This window comes from Saccoglossus kowalevskii, chromosome 12 (assembly GCF_978046115.1).
Source record: "Saccoglossus kowalevskii chromosome 12, keSacKowa6.1, whole genome shotgun sequence".
Lineage (NCBI taxonomy): Eukaryota > Metazoa > Hemichordata > Enteropneusta > Harrimaniidae > Saccoglossus > Saccoglossus kowalevskii.
The window spans coordinates 17,185,240-17,207,331 of NC_140652.1; the positions used below are offsets into that span (position 1 = coordinate 17,185,240).

Here is a 22,092-nt window from a genome sequence, read left to right on the forward strand (position 1 = left end):
CACACTGCAAAATAACTTCTATATCCTGTAAACCATCTGGGCGAGGCCATGACGTTCTGTCATGCTATTTGTAAAGTCGTTTTTGTCCTTTTCAACTACCTTCCAACAGTGACTGTTGGTTGTAAAGTTGGATGCCAAAACTTAATAAAAAAATGCACCAGCTATATTCATCATACTAACTACGAGACGAATATTCAGAAAAGTAGGAAAATTACAACCAGACATGTACCTCACCATTAGAAAATAAAAACGCCCTCTTGCGTCCAGTACCTCTCTCCTCAATTGTTGGTTGAGTAAGAAAAGCACGTCAATGAGTTCAAATATTAAGAAAACGTTGAGCATGGGCATTCAACAAGAAAAAATGGGGAAGCAAACACACATGAAACGCATCCCGTTTATAACTAAGTTTTCAACTAGTGTTTTGTTGATGATTTCAACACAATCACTCACCAAAACCACAACAATCAAGTGTTTGTGTACACATGAAACGTGTTTACAAACAAGCGTCTACCCATGAGCCTTTGTGTGTTTAGCGTGTGTTGTTGTCGTCGCTTGGGACTCAATTCCCGCACGTGCGCAGGTGACGACCCTCCCGCTTTAACATCTCCGGACATTGAAATCGCTTTTGTCTCCCTTGATTTATTTTGTCATAGGTGTTTATTGCAAGCACGTGTGTGTAAACCAGTCTCCCAAACCTAATACCGCGTGTTTGAAGGGAACTGAAGATTGTGGCCGGATTTATATTCCTGAATATAAAGTCAGCTCCGGGAATCGATGGGTGGAGGGGGGGGGGGCGACGTTTATTTACTTCAAGTTCCGGTCAGCAGTTTTATGCAGTTTTAGACATTTATTTTACCATACCAGTTTCACTTTTGTCGCTAGCATGTTGATCCTGTGTTTGTTTTCTAAAATATTTCCTAGGGGACAATACACTATAAGTAGTTGTTTTCAATTTTTAAAACGACTGGTTATATAAGCAACGCGTTTAATGTAACCAACAGGCTCAGTAACGTAGCAACCATGGAATACGCCTCGGGAACTCGAAACTTGTTCATTGTGTTCAGAAATATCAATATGCAGAGACACGTATCTGCTAGAAATGAAATGAATTTGTGCATATCATAAATATATCTGTAGGCAAGAATTTTGCCTTATAATAAAACCTCAGAGAACTATACATTAAAATATTAAACTGAAAGTAGGCGATTAATGTTTTACGTCAAAATACTTTTCATCACAATGAATACAAGGTGTCCGATATTTTGTAGGTTTAATATATCACGGGTGATGCACGTGGAGCAGGGTGTGTAAAAACATTTGTCTTTAATTACCAACTGCATTGATGTAGCCTTTATTTTGTATTTTTTATTTAAAAGTATTTATTCACACTATTACTAATACATTACGTGCTCTCAACTGCAAAAACATTCTATTTAGAAATCACACAGCGATATACTACCTTATACTACATTATCGCCTTTTTTTAGTTAGCTTTGTTAATGAAATAGTGATATTGCATTCAAACATACTGTGATTATTTGTCGTCATATGAAGATGTTAAAATTCGGTTAGTTTGCAGCACTCTGCTGAATATTCATGTAAGTGTTGCGCGGTTGCATTGTTTGGTAGTGTGTTGTCCATTTTTAACTTAAAGTGTGAGGGGGGGTCGTCACCTGCGCGTGCGCCAGATGGCCAAAACGTGTCATTGTTTATAAACAAGCATCTACCCATAAGCCTTTGCGTTTTTAGCGTGTGTTGTTGTCGTCGCTTAGAACTCAATTCTCGCGCGTGCGCAGGTGACGACCCACAAGCTTTAAATGTGTCAAATGAGTGGTTAGCATTGGCCATTATTCACGTAAAATGATTAGTTGGCAGTATGGTGTCCGTTCTTAATTTAAATGCGTCTACTGGTTGATTTGCAGTCTGTTGTAATTATTTACGTAAAAGTGTTTAGTTGAGTTTACCTTGCATATTATATTAATAGGCAAAATGGTTGGTTTCCAGCACGTAGTCCATTATTCATATAAATGAGGTTGTTGGTTTGTTAGGTGCATATTGTGTTGACTGTTTGCAGGATATTATCTTGTCTTCATTGAAATGTAGTAACCGGTTGGTTGGTGCACATATATTCATTTAAAGCGGGAGGTTCGTCACCTGCACACGCGCGGAATTGAGTCCCAAGCGACGATAACAACACGCGCTAAAACGCAAAGGCTCATGGGCAGACGGTTGTTTGTAAACAATGACACGCTATGGCCATATGACGCATGCGCAGGTGACGATTCCCCCGCTTTAAATATTGTGCTTTGTTGGTTTCCAGTACTGTAACATTGCTGTGTATTCATTTAAATGTCACGGTCTTGGTTTGCTTATAGCCAAAGTTAATTCAAATGTGTTGGCCGGTTGTTTTTTAAGCACGATTATTTATATTTATTTGAATGTGTAGACTGGTTGTGAGTTAGTTTGGTGAACTTTGAACTTTGGTTAGTTTGGTGAAATTTATTATTCATTTAAATGCGTTGACTGACTGATTGGTTGGTTAGGTGGGTACACATTGCTAATATTCGTTTAAATGTGTTGGTTAATTGTTTTTCAGCATATATTTTACAATTATTTAAATGTGATGACTGTTTGTCTGTTATTATTATTGTCTGGTTGGTTGGCTGACAGTATATTGTCTATTATTATATAATACTAATACGGTGGCCATCTTGACCCTTATTTATAGTATCGGTTCCCCTTTAAACATATCAACTGGTTTATTAACAGCCTATTATGTACATTATATGAACTGGAATATATGAGTATATGAAGTTTATTCTGTATATTAGGACTATTTTGTTGAATTCTCGAATTAGGAAGTTGACTTGTCAAACTCGAGTGTCGCTTTCATGTCGGTGGTTTCAGTGGCAAACACTGAATTTGAAGAATCTCTCTGTGCTTTGACTTGTTCATAATATTGCAGATACACTTCTGTGATCTCGTCACTCAAGACTGTCTGTTTCCATGATACACACGCCATTATAGTGGAATGTCGATGTAATTTGCATATATTATATAAGGGGTATATTTTGATTTATTTAATAACACGTGACTGACTTTCTCCCTATCAGCTCGGTGTACTAGAATATGAGAGATAACAATGGTTCTCGTTGACTTAAATGCGATTTCTTCATGACTATTGTCTATTATTCTTTTATATGACGCTGTCTTGCGACAATCCATGTTAGAAGAAATACTCTTCTGATATCGTATTCTAATTTATTCATTGATTTTTCCAACTAGCTATATAAATGACGTCATTTGATACTAATCTATTTCATACGATGAAATTATCACCTGATATCACGTGTTCATAGAGCTTGTTGATAAGAGTGACGTCATTGGTTAAAATAATCCACACACCTTCGATTCATGGAAAATACAGCGCATGCGCGTCAAGAGTCAAAGGTATGTGGCGCGTTCGATTTTGTACATTTCGAATACGTCACTGCACGACGTATGTGGCAAGCTTTGACAGTGATTGATCAGCAGAAATTTTCCCAGACAATATCTTCGCTGTAAAAAGTACTAGAACACATATTCCTGTAGTTTTGTATTAATATTTTGAAGTGGGAATCAATTGTAATGTGAAAAGTACTAGAACACATACTCCTGTATTTTTGTATTAACATTTTGAAGTGGGAATCAATTGTAATGTAAAAAGTACTAGAACACATATTTCTGTATTTTTGTATTAACATTTTGAAGTGGGAAACAATTGTAATGTAAAAAGTACTAGAACACATATTCCTGTATTTTTGTATTAATATTTTGAAGTGGGAAACAATTGTAATGTGAAAAGTACTAGAACACATATTCCTGTATTTTGTATTATCATTTTTAAGTGGGAATCAATTGTAATGTAAAAAGTACTAGAACACATATTCCCGTATTTTTGTAGTAACATTTTGAAGTGGGAATCAATTGTAATGTAAAAAGTACTAGAACACATATTCCTGTATTTTTGTAGTAACATTTTGAAGTGGGAATCAATTGTAATGTAAAAAGTACTAGAACACATATTCCTGTATTTTTGTATTAATATTTTGAAGTGGGAATCAATTGTAATGTGAAAAGTACTAGAACACATATTCCTGTATTTTTGTATTAATATTTTGAAGTGGGAATCAATTGTAATGTGAAAAGTACTAGAACACATATTTCTGTATTTTTGTATTAATATTTTGAAGTGGGAATCAATTGTAATGTGAAAAGTACTAGAACACATATTTCTGTATTTTTGTATTAATATTTTGAAGTGGGAATCAAGTGTAAGGTGAAACGTCTTAACCACTCTACTTCTTTCAAAATATTGGATTCAAGATATGCGCCGAATAATCGTAATAGCATACGCTTATGTGGAGAGTTCGTTTGAGCTCTCTGATTCCAGTCGCGCAGTTTCTTTGAATTAGGCAATAAAAACACTAAATCTACCAAGACTAATGGCAGAATCGACATTATTGTGTACCAGGCAATTAGTGTACTAGCGTTGTCTTCATCCTATTGACTCGATGTCGTCACCCGGCAACCAATTAGTTCCGTTCCCAGGATGCGTATCTCGGTAACAAAACAAAAACGTGATGGCTTCACCACAAATATTTATTCCTAAACTGGTGTTCATATTAATTCATGTTTACACACAAGAGCGAGGTCATTACCGCGTTTGTGATTCGCCGTTGTTAGAATCATTTTTACGGATCTTTTGGGCATATGTAAAATCCGGGAAGAAATGATGCAATGAGAAATAACATTGAATACAGCGTACGAGCCATAAAATCGAAATACACGGCCATAGTTACAATAGAACAGAATGGGTTTAAAAAACAACAACAACAACCTCCTCATGTAATGGCAATTAATGTTATTCAAATGCGTATACGAGCGTCTTGTTATACGGTTGCCTGACGATTTATCTCAGTAGCTTGGGGCTAGATTTGTTTTCTCGGAGTGTTGGATATATATAATAGTATAACAACGCAGATCAACTTAGTACACAAAAGCCATTGTTTATTGTATCCATGAGCTTTTTTAATCTTCGGTATTAAATTGTTTGTTTCATTTCTGGTTCGTGTCTGAAGTTGACTCCCGACTCGAGCAACTCTATAGTAGTTTTAAAATATGTTTCTAATTTTAACCTGTCTACAGGACGAGCTAATCTAACAAGTACTTGTTTGTTCGTGAATCCATTTATGTGCCCCTGGGAACGCACGACGCAGACGTCATTTGCTCAGCGCTGGGCATGGATGCAAGCCATCGTGTGCTAGATTCCATCTATAAATAACCATTTTTTTGTCGGACCAAAATTATCTTACTTATCACTCGCATATGTTCGTTTTCCACGGACAGCACAGCCTGTTGATCATTCAACCTCCTTGTTTCCATGCAAGCAAATATTTATCATGATTTCGCCCACATCCTTAAACTCTTTTCTGGTGGCCATTTTGAAATGAAACTTGGACAAAAATCTGTTTCTCTGTCATCTCATTTGCGGGCCACAAAATATAATTAACACGCATAACTAGCCGTTTTATCAACGTACATAGTTTCTGTGTCACTCGAAGGCGGTGTTTCATATAATTTGAAAAGTTACAGTGGCGGATCCAGAGGGGGTCAGGGCCATGCCCCCCCCCCCAACGCATGACGATTCGTATCATCTGGATTACGCATAGCTTCTCTGCGATTTGCGCTCCGTATATCTTAGGCGTAGCTTGACCCCCCCCCCCAATACATTTTGCTGGGTCCGCCACTGAAAAGTTATCACCATTTTAACAATAAAATGTCTCCCAGTAGACATCGCCATTTCCTAGCACTCATTGGCGTCCCTAGCTCAGATTGTAACTTTATTATGCTCGACGAATCTTTCCTACAAGTAGATCAAACGTGCGAATATGTCGTGTGGGTAGTCGTGGTGGTGACTATTGCCCACCAAATCGGGCACAATCTACGTAAAAACGTACAAAGTCGTCACACAGTTACAGTTGTTCGCCCTGTATTCCAACTGAATTGTGGGAAAGTTTGCTCGGTCACTGTAGTTCGTTGACCAGACTATACAACAACTTCCAAGGTTAATTTTAGCAGTTTTAATAATAAGGGTGGCGAAAATATTGAAATTCCCGTCTGTAATATAATATTAATAACGATGTTTTTGCTGTGAATTTTGAGTCACGTTCTGAATGTGAGGCATCCATGGAATTCTGTATGCGTGTGGTAAATCATTGGGAGGTGAAGAGCCGTATTAAGTGGTTGATAAAATGAAGTCACAAACAAGTATTAGGGACGATCCAATGTACTAAGGGGGGTGTTCCAATTAAATTAAGGTGTAGGTTTTTTTTTTTAATTTACCTGGGTGAATATGAAGTGCTCTATCATATTTTCTCTTAGTCTCATTATAAACTACAACTGTTAGTAATGTTGTTGTTAGTGTTGTTGTTGTTGCTAGAGGGGGTACCGGGTTTAGCCACACCCATTGTAAATGAAACGAAACGACCCTGAAAATTCACGCCATGAATCAGGCACACGGCCAACAACGGGTCTCCAATTTAGCAGTTTTCTCTGTGTTTATGTCGCAGACGCGAATTACATGTATTGAAAATGTAAACAGATTCACTCGGTACTGAGGGAGCGGCGCAATGCAGTAACCATGCACCCAGAGACGAATGGATGGGGTCGTCGTAAGGCATGTAACGATTTTATCCGCCAGTGGGTTTATCAAATTTAGAAAACATTTAAACAAAAAATCTGACACATAAACCATTTGAAAATATCGTCTGTTTAAGTTGACTACTACCCACCAAAATCTAAAGACCACACCTGAAGATTTGTTATTCTTTTTCTCGCGATCGAGACGTACACTACAAATAGATGTATATTTCATTTCACTCATTATATCGGATAAAAGATTGGGCACACACAAAAAAACAAATTAAATCATGTGGTATATACAGTTACCTCGGGTGGAAAATGTCTGCCATCAGGAATGAAGTCACGTGATGTCTAGACCAGTAATGATTCGTAGTCGTCATATTCTATTACAAAATAACATGTCATCAATTATAAAATATATAAATATCTAGTTAGGGGCAAGTCACGTGACTAGCGCGTCAAACACAAAGTGAGCGACAAGTCGGGCTACAATATTTCTGGCGCCAAAAGACAATAACTTCAACGAGGAGTTCAGACAGGTGGCACACTTATTGGTGGCTAGTTAACGACTTGGACATATGAAAAGGTTTGATAACTGCCGACTTAGGGAGATCGTAAAAATAAAAAAAGTCGATCGTGATAAATCGGGATTTCGGGAATGTCGTGTCACAATGCATGCTGGTCGTTAAAATTAAAAATGCATTAAAAATTCTATGCTAACATCATAACGCTCCCAGATAAAAATGTAGCAATTGTAGTAGAATGCGACTTACTGGTTTTAATACCACTTTTTTTATTCTCCAAATATTGAACTTTTCGCATAGAATTGTTGTTATAAAAACAGACTAAACTTTTCAACTAATTCACATCAGTATTTCACAAATTATGAATATATTTTGTTTTTTGCAACAGAGATTGTGATGGTATATTTCACCCCATACTCTCTGGGGGTGAAATCAAAATGGTGGACAACGTATACTAATTAAAAAGTTATATGTTTATAGAACGAAAAGTGCCACAGAAAACCTGTAAATTGCAATCACTTGCATCTAGCTGTTGGCATATACTTCCCATTAAAGTATGATTTGATGAAGACAATTTATTGATAATATGTAGCAGGTAATGCCTGGTAAGCGAGCGCAGCCGAGCAGTTCATTGACTCACTCAGGCTAAATATAACCATAGAACGTCGAAGCGCGTGAACTGCGAGGTATTAGTTCACGCGCGAGAGTTGAACGGGATTCAAGATTTCCCTCACACAAGATTCGTGTTTCGCCGCTGATCGAAATGACTCGAAACACTGTTCAAGGTTAAACTTTGTCAGTCTGTTGACGGAAAACGATTTCCTTATCATTGAACAATATTCTAAAGATGTTTTAACATGAATGACTTGTTTCGTTTGGCATAATTTGTGAAAACAACAATCTAAATGGCGGCCTCCATTGACCGGAAGTGTACCATTTAATACCATTTCCCATACTCTCCTTATATTATGCGTATTATCTATAGAGCTCAGCTGCGCTCGCTATAAAATTCAACTTTACTTTGAAGAAGTGGGAGTCGTAACCTGCGCACGCTACAGCCGTTTTAAGTACGTTTAAATTAAACTCAATAAAGCATATTTAAGTAAGTGTTTTTAATGTAATATTCATCATGATAATATCCCTGAGCAAGCAATCCAAGGTATTCGCTGCAAAGTTAGCTACCGGTAGCTACAAATACCCCCCCCCTCAAAAAATGGTGCATATGAAGTAGTGAGGACAATGCAATGTTCATAATAGAGAAAATAACAAAATGTGTCATGGGTATTTTCTGCTTAACCTTTTAACCACCAACATTTCTCGCCCATTTTTTCTGCAATTTTCAGTTTTTACTCAAAAATTGTGGCTATTTGTGCCCCGGTCTTCTGAAGGAATGTACAGACTATAAACGGGACTACTAGTATTTTGTGTATTTCTGTTGAAATTATGGGAACTGGTGCTGAAAAGGTTAACCACTTCCAAACTACAACATGATGAGTGGCTCAGCCACTTTCGTTGAAAACGACACGACAGGGACAGGATGACAAAACAATAACAGAAAACAAGCAATTTCTCATTTTGTTCAGTTTTGGAGGTACCTCACTGTTTTATTGTTTATTGTTACATGACCTTGAACATATCAGCTTGTCCGCATGTACATAATGTTTTGTGTTGTTCGGTGGCAAATCAATGGATGGGCATTTTCGGTGGGCCGGGGTGCACTTAGCGAAGATTTAGTATTCAATGTCATTGTAAGTAAATTTTAGGTCAGGTTTGTTGAATAGAGGTATTTAAAATTATTTAACAACAATTACCATATCATATCTATTTTAGAATATCTTTCTGCACAAATGATATTTTACGTGAAGTGCTAGCATGTGACCATATTTTTTTTCAAAATACTATGCAAACACTGTATCGAATATCTTTCGTTTCTTTTGTGTTTTTACTGCGAACACACCCTCAAAATATTAAATTATTAATCATAGGAAATGTTGGGATGGAGAGTCACGCCGTTTGCATCGCATGATGACGTTTTTTTTAGGAGGAAATTCGTGGGTGCAACACCCACTAATGATTTTTGAGATTCTTGAGAGGAAACTTGACCGGCTACGAGGACCTCCCCATAGAAAGCTTATGTTGCACACGTAGAGAGCTTCACGACATTTCAGACTCAGTCCACACAACTGCTACGCATAGCAGAGAAGGAAAGTTTTATTAGTTTCCAAACAGTATAGACGAATGAATAGAAATATTCTAATATGTAAATTTGATCTACATTGACCGTTTAATAATTAATGATAGTTTTCGACCTTTTGTCAAAATAACAAACGCCAATAAATACCGCTGCTTCAGTTGAGTGTTAGCTAAGCTTGCTTTGATGACTGGCGGTTAGATTGTTTTTTTATGGTGACGTATATAGCGACTCACAACAAAATAGGTTAAAGCACAGTACATAGATACGAAAAATGAAAGTTAAATGTCTGTTCTTGATCGGTCTGGGAACATATTGCAGCTATTTTCGAGTAGTTCGGCTTTGCATCCGAGTCTTTGAAGTTATCTTCTTGTAACCGACAATGGAGAGATACAGTATTAAATCGCTCGGTTCACTTGAAATCTGGGTCACAAACCTGCGTGGGGTTACGACGAATTCCAAATTCAACGTTCGTGTTCTTAAATGTGACGGGGTACTCAGATTTGTGGAGAATTGACCCCAATTAGTTGCGCCGAACTGTCAGTCACAATGCATTCATTGAAATCAATTGGACCGAAATAGTTTAAATGTCAGCATGCTTCGATTGGTAAAATTAAAACCTCTGACTACGACATGTTTCGTTCAACTCTCGGAGAAATAATGACAACAGTGTTCCATCAATGGCACAGCGCCGCTAAAATGTGCATGCCCTGTTTATCAGTCCTGTGCTGGTGTATGCCTTTATCGCGTACGCTGCACAGTTAACCGTTATAACGCAATGTGTCAGAGAAATGACGAACATGACTCACGGCCGTCCGTAACCAGCTTCGTGTCCATGCACATAGCAATAATTCGACTACGGCAACAATAGTTGTATTTAGCGTTCCTGTAATTACGCACCGGCATATCAGTACCTCTATTGGGGGTACCAGCTTCAATTTTACCTCTGAGATAAGTCGCCATGTACATGCTGGTTGGGACTCGATGATCACGTACCGTCAATATGCGCAAATATTTAGAAGACCTCCGACGATGTCTTGGATCGACAAATTGGATTAAAGTAATAATATAACATGATACTGGGATTTTTATTTTCATTAGAATGATTGCTTCGTCAGTATGAATGTCACTAATGCAACGTTGTCCTTGCCTGCCGACCTGAAATAAACTTTCTGTTCATTTCCTATAAACGGGCGATGATAAGTAGGGTGATTAAGGCGGAATGTCATTATTCACGATTAAAAAAAAATGTATTATATTCAGGTGTTCTCAATCCGGATTCCGTATAATAAACTGAGCCAGAACTGTAAAGAAGCTGGTGATGATCTAGGTGAAATCAATGTTTAAATGGGTCGTAGTATTGAAGAGTGCGTAATCCAATTGCATTCGTGGCGACGGGTCAGGGAAAGGCGACATGTGAAACACAGACGGATCTAGCGCCAAGTGAGAATGATTAAATTTTAGGGAAAATGTGTTGAATATGGTTAACAATTGTCCTTGGCAGCTGTCGATAACAGCCTCGTGGCAGACTGGACAATTAGTCCGTGTTTACATACAGTTACCTCAAGTTTGTAATTGATAAGTGTTTGATATGTCGCCTTTGGTAATACGTTCTCGCCTTGGACATGAACTTTGACACGAGCGTATGTAATTATGTATTTTATCGCATACGTTGGAGAACAATATTGTTAAGGTCAAACAGAACTCATTCTGAATATTGCTAAATCCAATAACGATGTTTTCCAACATTTTAAACAACCCGAAAACGTTACTCTAAAATGTAAAATGTGCAAAAACAATAAGACCCTAGTTGTTCATGAAAGAATTTTGTCGGCATATGTTAGCTTCGTTTATCGGTGATATTCATGACTCAAATTCCCGGGTATTCGGTCAAACATTGTAGTATGCGTGCCGTTTTTGCATTTTGTGGTCAGATTTCGTATTTGAACCTCGGCGCCTGAGATAAAAACCGCATGCCAACACATAGCTGCGAATGACCCCGGGTACGTTGTGATGCCAAGTATACAATTCAGAATGATGTTTTATTGTCCCGTGGCATGCCACCAAGGTAGAACACCCTGTACCACGCGAATGATGGGAGGAATAAGACTCTGTATATCGCGTTTTCCTCCCGACAACACATGCTTGCATTCAAATAATATTAGTTTACGTATGTCTTCAATGAAATGATTATCCAGATTATTGTTCCATTAAGTGATACTTTCTTTGTTGTTTTATACGCCTGGTTAATCCTAATCTTGTCAGTCCTATTTACTTTAAAATTTACATTGATATGACCACATAAGAGCTAACATAAAGTGCAACAGTCGAAATAATGGATGCCTTTTACGACAAAGTGAGGACGTAAAACGTAACTTGTTTACAGCGTAATTCAGTTTTAACTTTGAATAAAAAAAAAAAAAACTAAGCGAAAAATAATTCGCCAGGTGTTTCATTGAAAGTTGTGTGTTTTTGCGGACATGACCGATAATGAAATGTCAAGACCACGACCGCGTCAGCGAGGAATAATATCCGAAACTAATATACAAACATGTTTGTCAAAGAGGAATTATAATCTGAAAGAAACCCCATTCTCGAGCAAATGCACAGTGACGATATCACCAGAAAAGAAAAGATTATATGGAGTACATTCCCCCGATTTTGAGTTATATCGATCTAGACATCATACTTATTTTAAACATGTGCTGTGGGTCGGCGGTCTAGTTAACACGAGATGATATGTATTACGTGAGAGCACACTTCATTTTACGTATACGGAATTAAGTAATTTCTTGTTGCGTTCAATGTTTCTACGGCCACGCTCAGACAGACTCTGTCATCGACGTGGGTAAAGTAAGATTCCCATCTACGCAGAAGCAATTCGATGCACCCAATTAGGTTTATAAATAACCTTAACGCACACATTCATACATATAAATCGGGGGGGGGGGGGTAATGGTGGTGTGTTGCCTTAATTTCACAGACCCAGCCCCGGGCGAGTTTGAAGTACATGCCCTCAGCTGAAATACTAATAAACACTTGAACGTATCAGATGGAATGTGAAAAAAAACGGTTACACAAATATTTGAATCTGGTCTGAGAAAAATAGATGCGGGAAACGCCCAGGAAACGTTGCTGAACATTTCGCATTATTGTAAGATAACGATAATTGTTTACTTGCCCAAATCGCGTCCATCTGCATGGCCCCGGCAGCTACGCGCATGCGCAGAAGAAACGCATAGCAACGTCTCTTGGCGACGGTCCCTGTGACGCATGAGTGATGACGTGCCTTGTTTTTCTCCAGCCCTGCTATACAAATTGTCTTGCGAAGGGATGCGAGTCGCAGTTACCGTCAACAAGCCTAGCTGTTAACATCGGCCTTCATTCACGTCTCACGAGTTAAGGTTGGAGGACTGAAAGCAAGGGACCGCAGAAACTACCGACTCAACTTGCTGTGCAACGAGAAGTTGTTCCCGATCAGTAGATTTCGGAAGACGAATCCCTTGTGAAGTAGTTTTTTTCTACAGATTTATTATACCTCGTAGGAACTAGAGTAATTTCAAGGTACGTGAACGTTCATTTTATGAAGTCATTTGTGGTAAATACACCACATCTGATGAGAGACTATACGGCTGAGGGAACACTAATTGACGTGAATACAAGTAACCATTCAATCATTGCATTTTGGCAGAATTGAACACCGGTAGACTAGAATTTGCACAATTCAATATAGAATTACGAAAACTAATTCAACCTGAAAATATCCATTCGCCAGCCTGAGTTCTGTTATCGCTTTTTGGTTTGGCATTTACTTCTAAAAATGAAACTTTGAGGTCACCTGCAAAGATCATGCTTCTCTGCAAGAATTGTTTTGAGACGATTTGTCTTCTAAATCATTATACTGTGTGGGATACAATGACGAGATGAACAAACAAGTAAAGTCTCTCTTAAATTTTAATGATCAACCAATTTATCACGTGATGCCCCTAACTCGACGTTTCGACAAGCTTCAGGAATCTATATAGGCAGTTTCAATCACTGATGTAAAAAAAAAATCTCATTATTGTCTGTACATACACAATTTTTCTTCCTAAAATGGTTTTTAAAAAGCTAACTTTTGTTTAGTGTACTAAGCATAAAGACACTTCGGAATCGTACATCGCCGCTTATCGCAGCATTTGAGTAATACTTCCATTCTAACGCCGCATGGAGTCGCTGAGTTCAACTCGGATAGCAAACGTTAAGGATACGGGATCATAGTTGACGCTCGGAATTGCAAGACACCACAGGGGTTGTTTTCGGTCTGAAAAACTCGCTGAACGTGGGTGGGATGTGCGGCTGAATGTAGATAGAACTAGACGAGTAAACTTACTTGTGTGCTATTTAAAAGAAATCATGATGTTGTATTTGTAGGTTTTATACGAATGCGTCCTGCGGGAATTATTATAAGGATCCGATTAATTTAGTTTTCGAAATCGGCCTTGTCGTGTTATCCACGATAATACTGTGTCAGCATATTCGACACTTCATTCAAGTTCCCCATAAATAGAAAAAATAGGAGTAAACTTTTACCGATCTTTTGTAACATGTTATTATCGATCGAAGCAATGCCGTAGTCCATTGAAGCTTTGCACCTATAAAAAGGAATTATAGTATGTATGTCATTTGTCTTTAATTTGGCGCCCCCAGTGATCTGTCGTTTCAGATTTTCAATAAGTGGTCTGGCAAACATGTAGGAGTTGTAATAATTGTTTCAACGGGAATGTCCACAGGGAGTGATTATGCGGAAGTATTGTTATCAGACGGAAACTCTTATCCTTGGCCTAATTGATGGCGACCTCCACCTACTTAGGGTTAGTTCCGTGCACAACGTCTAATTTAGAAATGCATTAAAGACAAGGCGATGATGGAAATGCAGAATTTGTGCCTGTTTCAGTAAAAAAAGCAGTTTTGCTGTTATCGTAATCAATATGCATATTAAGTATTTAGTATTGTTGCATAAATCGTTTTTTCTAGTCAAAGCATGATAGTGAATGAAGTTACGCGACGTTAGACCCATTTGCGACAACAAAGCGGCAATTTTTCCCCCAAGATTATAGACGTGTATGAAGTGAGAACATGATTCATTATAGCGTTTCACACCACCGCAGATGTAACTTAATACAAGTCGCATGCTGGCAAAAAGTAAAAAAAAAAATGAATGAACGGAGTATTTCGACGTGTGGCTTGAACACCAATAGTCAAAGCAATTGAAATGTGGGTTGCGTGTTCTTTATCCCACTCCTTACCAACTTACTTGTCACCAACGAGTCGGAACACATCATGTTTGAAATTATCCTCGAAAGTCCTCGAAATTATCTCAACAAGTTATGGGACGACTTCGATCGAAAAGAGTCGTTACAGATGGTTCAGACGTTGGTTGCAGTGACTGGATACGTTAATTTTTAGTTCTCCGTAAACTTATTTTATTGTAAACCGTGCAGCGCCACGATAACAAGTCCACTTCACGTTGTATATAATCCCGTAACATTAACGAGAATTTAACAATAAATATACCGCATTTTTCCACCCATCGTCGTTAACTTTCGTAAACTGTTTAATCCCGCTTTTCAGCAGCTGTTCCACGCAAAACAATTGATTTACGTAATGACCTTATTGCATTTCCTTTAAACCATCCAAGCTACCTTTCATCGCATCACACTTAGACGGTTTGGTAATTACTTTCCACTTTTCTGTCATTTATAATGGTGTATATCGATGTGTTTCGTATTGATCCGTACCACGACGAGTCTACATTGCGGGTTATATTTCAATCTTGGTCGAACACCATCGATTTACACGCCCCTCATATCAAACAAGTGAGATGAGGCATTTGTCCTCGATTGAGAATAAGTCTGACGTAACCAATTGAGCTGCGAACTGCTGAAAAGAACTATGCAGTTTTCGTTTCCTAAAAAAGTTTGTTTTGGGGGAATTTCTTGATATTTGATATCTCGTGAACAGATGAAGAGTAATATTGTGGAGTCGTCGTGGGAAATTTGACAGGTTTCAATTCAAGGTTCACATGACTATTTATAATGCTCCGATTATCGGCCAATGCTGTTTTGGTTTTATTTAATGTTTCCGCTTTACTGCCGACAGAGGGAACCACGTGCTGGGACCCACGGCGGACCATGCTGCGAAAGGATGCCAAGCAACTAAAAAAGTAGTGGCGTAACTTCACACTCAAATCATCACCCTATGCCTTCGAGTCAAATCAAGCTTCTCGTTTTTCTCCTTCTATTTCAGTTCTTCGTTCAGTCAGTAATAAAATAGACCGAGATATGATAGCGAGTCTTGCCAATGGGACCCGCAGTTGTTTGCTTTTTCTCGTGTTGGCGAAGATATGATATCACTAAAAGATATACTATATACTATATGTCATATGTCATTAATAATTTCCCATCATCATTCTTTCTCGGTATTACGCTTTACCCCAATTCTCCGCAACATCAGACTTCGACCTTTTCAAGAAAGATATTACAATTAGTTAATAGTATGTTAATCCATCAATAATGGCTAATTTGCTTTCATTTCTGTTAGACATTGAGCAAATAAAATATCCGTTATTTTGTTTTGTAATGACGTATATCCACAAAATAGAAACGTTTAAATTGCACAATCGGCATTGCGCCTTTGGGTGATTACTTAATTAAAAAACATATCAATTATTGAATAACTGACACGAATCTTTGTTAATATTCATTTTCATAAACCTCGTGACTAGACAGTACCGTAATGGTTTGTGAAAGTACATTGATATAGTTATTGTCATTACATTACTATTGCGTCACAATATTCAGATCTACTGCTACTGTTGTTCATCTTCGCCAAGTTACGGTTCTTGCCTTAATTACGTTTATGATATAAAGTCTGCTCACTGCGTTCATTCGTTGCACGTGTTTGTACGCTTCAAATGTTTACACTTCTAATGTAGAGTTGTGCAATGGATCGTATTCACAAATACCTCCGCGATCTCGTTGAAAGCGAGAGAGCGTGTTCCGTTCTCTGCATGCCTCGGACAGCGGAACAGTGAGCACGATGACGTTAGAGAAAGAATCATTATTTGGGGATCAAAAACAAGTCTCGTGGATCTCTCGGTTCGAACGAGATGTTGGCGGCCGTTTGCGAATTAGATGTATTTCATATCATTACCCGTCTTTGCATATCATGGCTGGCACCAGTTATCATTTTGCGTGCGACTGTAGAATTTCACAACATGTGGAATATATTGAACAGTAAACATGATTTGTGCACACCACTATTCCACTATTGCAATACAGCATCAGTGTTGTATTGTACACGTGTTTATACATTCTGTACGTGTAAGATATGTGCATCAGATTCGTACATTGTTTGTCAGACATTTCTTTTGTACTTGTTGTTCGTTTTCAAACGATCGCGATTTTATTCGCGATTATGAATTCTGATATTATTTGGACTTCTACTTTATGCATTTCTACATTGATATACATAGAAATATTCACATCATGAATATTAAACGTATTGGTATATCATCCTGTCAACATGAAACATTGAGCGCTGTATTTATTCCCATCACCGATACCGATCTTTCGTAATACTGTAAACCCATTTATTTTAACTGATATTCACTGTGTTTCACTTTGATGAATTTGTCAACGAAAAATTAGTTTTATTGTTATTTCACATTTTCACGTAGATTTAATTTAGCGGAAATAGGGAAATTAAAACCCAGTGAATAATTAATACATTTACAGTACTCTTTAATATTGTCTTTATACCACTCACTGGTCATGAACACTTTCACAACATGTATGTGTGATCAATACAATTCATTCTTCGAGTCACTATTGTCATTGAAAGCTTCACAAATATGTATTTGCAAGTTCATGATGAAAATATTTCAGTGGCAAATCAGCAACAACCATGTATATTTCTTTCCGGAGAATGTGGACCCGGCAACGATGAATTGACTTAAACTGTCCTACTGTTGCAGGTTAAGCACAACATTAAAAAAAAACGAAATGTTAAAATGATAATAATAATATTATTACTGGAGACACTGCTTGATAAGTGAAATGAAATACGAATAAGACAAATATGATCTTTCATTATTGATTGTTCACCTATTTGGGCAATGCATGTTGCCATGACGACGGTAGAATCAACCTCAGATGAAATAAGGCTTTCAAATAAGGTTTGAAACATCTGCGCAAGCGAATAAGTTGACAGAGAGTATTAAAGTGGTTGTAAACACAAGCCAGTTGCATCGAGAGCTATAAAGCTAAAGATAATATGATATGTGACCCCCGGAGGTGGTCCAACCTAGAGTCCCGGAATTGTGTATGTTTACTGGAGTGGAAGACATCTCCCTGCATTGTAAGATAATACAGTGGTTGTCGATGAGAATCTATATCTTGGGGGCAGTTTCTTATACGGAGGAGGCAGAAAGAAGACGTGGCCTTTAAAATTTACGCGATACTATCAAGAAATAGGGCATCCTACTTGAATTCAAGAAAATTGCTGGCTAAGAAAGGCAGAGATACCCCCCCCCTCCCCGTCGAGTGTTCATGTTGTATCTGTATACACAGAAGTGTGTTTTCCCAGGAGTCGAATTATTAAATTTAATCAAGTCAGTGTTCGTTATTCATCTTAGCACAAGTAAATACATTGATAGTTAAAACAGACTTCAGATGAACTATCCATTTACTATTATTAAAAAAACAATTTAAACAACAATACATACTTATTACCCCACGCTTTACCGTATATCTCATCACATGATATTATAATAGATATATTGCCTCGCCGTTGTCGTATTACAATTTAATTGGTTTCTCGTCTCGAGTGGGCCAATTTTCTTTCGAGAAACGTGCCCAACAAAATAAAGTTCAATAATGATGGCTGTAGGACGTGTGGCGTTCTCATAAGCAGCGTCCAATAACATCGTATTACCTGGAAAACAAGCTGATGTTGTATAATGGCAATTGCCCCCTCCGGGCGTTTCTAGATTACCTTGATGTGACGCGCCGTTGTAAGTGACAGGTGAAAGAGCAGCCCACACCTTTCCGATTCAATAAACAACTTGCGTGTTGCGAGATCACGTGATAGTTTTGTCCGAGTATCTCGCACAATCTGCCGTCTCGTTCGTAGCCAGTCGTGCAATTATACACTAAAATCGTCCTCTGAACATCTATCTAATCATCACGCCATTGCATAACACCACGAATACAATTACGTTGGCTTATTGATTTGTTTGTATGCACGTCGCGAGCGTTGCCAGGAAGTAATAATTGCGTAATGTAACAACTCATTACGTGTTCGTGGTGTTTGCGTATTAAACCAACATCAAATTGAAACTGCGTGTACAATTACTAGTAACTGAAAGACATTTAATAATAGTTGACTCTCGTTTATATGATCGGCGAGCGCTGCGCGGCACAACTTAATGTTTACGTATGCAACATACTGCGATGTTGTAGGCGATTTTAGATTAAAATCGTGAAAACACCTTCAGAGCACAATTCGGTGTTTCTTTGTTAGGTAATTGTTATTCTACCCAGACTTTTGTTTCTTACGGGCGGAGGTGTACATCGCTTTACACATTCTGCATTCTGAATTAAGGCTAACTGCACGCCTTGTTGCTGTCGAATTGACGCGAGGTTTTGTGAAATTCATAACGCCACGGCGAGTATGCCATCAATACAAACAGCTGTTATTGGCACTCTCTTAATCAGACATTTGGACGAGATCCGTACAAGTTGATTTTTCGGATCCGTATTATGATACGACAAAAATGAATCTAACTTGAACCAGTTATTGATCGTATGAATGAAGTATTCAATGTTCGTTGCTTGCGATATGAACGTATCTCAGCTACCTCGGCTGAACTTTGTTAAACGATGCCACTTATGTCACTTTTATCTCACCACGAGTCTCACTGAAATCATATTGCACTGAGAAGGAACGTGCTGTATTGAAGACAAATAACCAATTTAAAACACAACAGAACAGCAATCAATACACGATCCCCCGGGCTGCAACCCTCTAGGAAATCTATAACAAATGTTTCATATAATGGAAAAACAAAAGACTCATCAAAAGCTTTTCGAATGACTCACACACGCTGTGTACACACAACTCACACACGCTAAATCTCGCGCGAGGTTAGTTCGTGATCCTCACATGTTTCTGGCCAACGAATACTCAAAGATACAGGAGTATGAATAACGGGGAATATTTCGGGCTGATTCCCTTGAATATTGCATGCTGGTAGGGGCACTGGATTATCGGTTATAGCTAAAAACATGTTTTGTTTCGTTCACCAAATAACATCCATTTGATGAGTTAATATTTATAGCCATGCTCTTTAAATTTAGGGTACGTACCGATATATCAAAATACGTGTGCATCTGCGCTTGAAATATATTTTCGAGCGAATAACATTGTGTTTACTCTAAAAATTCCACGATAGAACAAATATGATTGACAGTGTGTATCAATGTGCGAAGTTAAACAAAATATACATCATATTTACATGCGGGAACGAGGCTAGGAAACATTGGTGTGCTGGTTTCGATGTTTATTCGTTCGTTGGCCTAACTGTCGCTTATCGCAAAACATGATTTGCCAATAATGAGAGTTTACAGTCCCGTAACTTTTATAGTTATTACCACTCAAACATGTTAAATTTGAACAAGTTTATCTTTATGTTGTTATTTTTCTGATTCGCTTACGAAGTTAGAAAAACACATAGGCGACATTGTTGTTGGTAGGCGTATAAAGAAACTGTACAGGGGGCGTCCAGTTTAGCTGGCATATGGATATAATACGGCTACTGCCTGCTTCAGAAAGTCAATATTGTACGATTGTGCTAGCGAGAAAAATCCTTACTATAATAATTTGCGTCGTGTATATCCAAATTTTATGAAATCTTCGATAGACTGTGACTAAATGTTTCGGTGTTGAGTTGATCACATGTGGGTGTAGGTAAATGACAATTACCAGTAGAAGCCATGGAACTTTTTTTTTAAAATGTTAACTAAGTGAGAGAAGATGATCAGCGGCTGGAGAACTTAATAATTTGTTCCTTCCTTCGATTTTATCGTGTTCCTTGCTTGGTGTCATTTCCATGACAACAAATGCGTATTTTTTGTAATCTTTGAGTTGATGAGGGCTATTTTTACTTACACAGCTTCAGCAAAGAAAGTTACATAGCGGGGATTCGCGTAGTTGGAAGCCCCCCCCCCCCCTTCTCGTAGATTGCTCATGTCCAATAGAGAATTGATAAACGTTGAATCAATCGTTTCAACTATTTGAATTCAGATGAGTGAATTTCCGGCTCCACTCATACCTTCATTTGCTTTATTGTAGCTGATCTCACGGCGCCAACATGTCTCGAAACTCGATGATATTTCTACAGACATTGAGCGTTTAAGCGTGACTTAAAGCATCGTGGTCGTTGCAACGCGTCACGTTCGACGTGGTTCCAATGCGACGTTTACAAGGCGTGTGACGTTGGTTGTTTACGCAAACTTCGAACGCGGTGCGTGACGTCTTCGATGCGTGTGTTCGATGATTCACGTAAATAAACATGTTACGAAGGTACTGTACACGCGCTGTATACGTCGCTAGCGTTCTTAGTGAAAATATATTAAAATTTAGTTACAACGTTGTTAGGATTATCACTTAACCTACTGTATACTGACCACGCTGTGAAAACAGTAAGCTTTTACGACCTCTGTGAGTCGTAAAACACATTAATTGTCATTTTACGGCATAACGTGTTTGTTTGCCGTTTAATTTCCCTCCATGAAGGTCACTATCCTGTGTGTCCCAGTCGTCGGTGACGTGGACGTTCGATATACCCCTCGTAACATAGCATCAATGTGACTCCAAACATATCTTACGAGCTATATCTGGTGTGATGACGTTGCCATGACAACTGTCATTGGAATATGAGACTGTATATAGAACACGCACGCATCGCCAAATAAATGTGAACTGTCACTATATTCATTATGAAAATATACAATTTATTCTATGTTCATGGCATAAAATATTTCAACGCGCAACTAATAATGCGGATGAGTTTTTTCCCATTCTCCCGAGAACTTGTTTACGCGTACGATGAATACACCTCGGGCGAAACCAAGTGAATATATAAAACGTGTAAACAACATACTTGTCATGAATTTAATTTAGAGAGACAAAAAAAGATGAAACGTCTCGGTCGACTACTGTCATAGTTCGTTTTGGTGATTGATTCCATCGTTCACGTACAACTAAATCTCATCGTTGTAAAACCCCGTCTTACAAATGAACCAATCGGCGTGCCGCTCTTTTATTACAGAGGACCAATTAATCTGCTTGTAAAGGCAGACGGTCAGCGCCCTCATTCTAAAACGAACGCTGATTGGTCGTTTTCTTTCATGGCGTTTACACGTGATTATTCAACTCATAGTTTCCAAACATGAGCATTGACGTATTTTACTAGAGTATGTTTGGAGTGTAGCGAAAAATACTATGGCATTCTATATTAAACAGAACCGATTACGTCAACTTAGAAAAGATTTTTTTTATACATTATATTATTATAGAGTACACAAACAGGCATCTTGGATATCGATGTGATGTAAACTAAGTTGAAACACTAACAGGGGACTTAACCTT

At 38.1% G+C, this 22,092-nt stretch overlaps 1 protein-coding gene and 1 long non-coding RNA gene across 2 annotated transcripts in view; one reads left to right on the forward strand and one right to left on the reverse strand.

Annotated features, from left to right (window-relative positions):
- Positions 1–12,711, reverse strand: part of LOC146735582 (uncharacterized) — a 20,724-nt gene extending 8,013 nt beyond the window's left edge. The window contains exons 1-2 of the long non-coding RNA XR_014931234.1: positions 12,581–12,711; positions 6,991–7,067 (exon numbers count right to left, since the gene is read on the reverse strand). This is a non-coding gene — a long non-coding RNA (uncharacterized LOC146735582). The remainder of the gene's footprint in view (positions 1–6,990; positions 7,068–12,580) is intronic.
- A 7-nt stretch (positions 12,712–12,718) lies between these two features.
- The window catches only part of LOC102807562 (uncharacterized), a 28,690-nt gene continuing 19,316 nt past the window's right edge, over positions 12,719–22,092 (forward strand). Inside the window, exon 1 of the mRNA XM_085506458.1 lies at positions 12,719–12,963. The gene's annotated coding sequence lies outside the window, so the exon portion shown is untranslated. The remainder of the gene's footprint in view (positions 12,964–22,092) is intronic.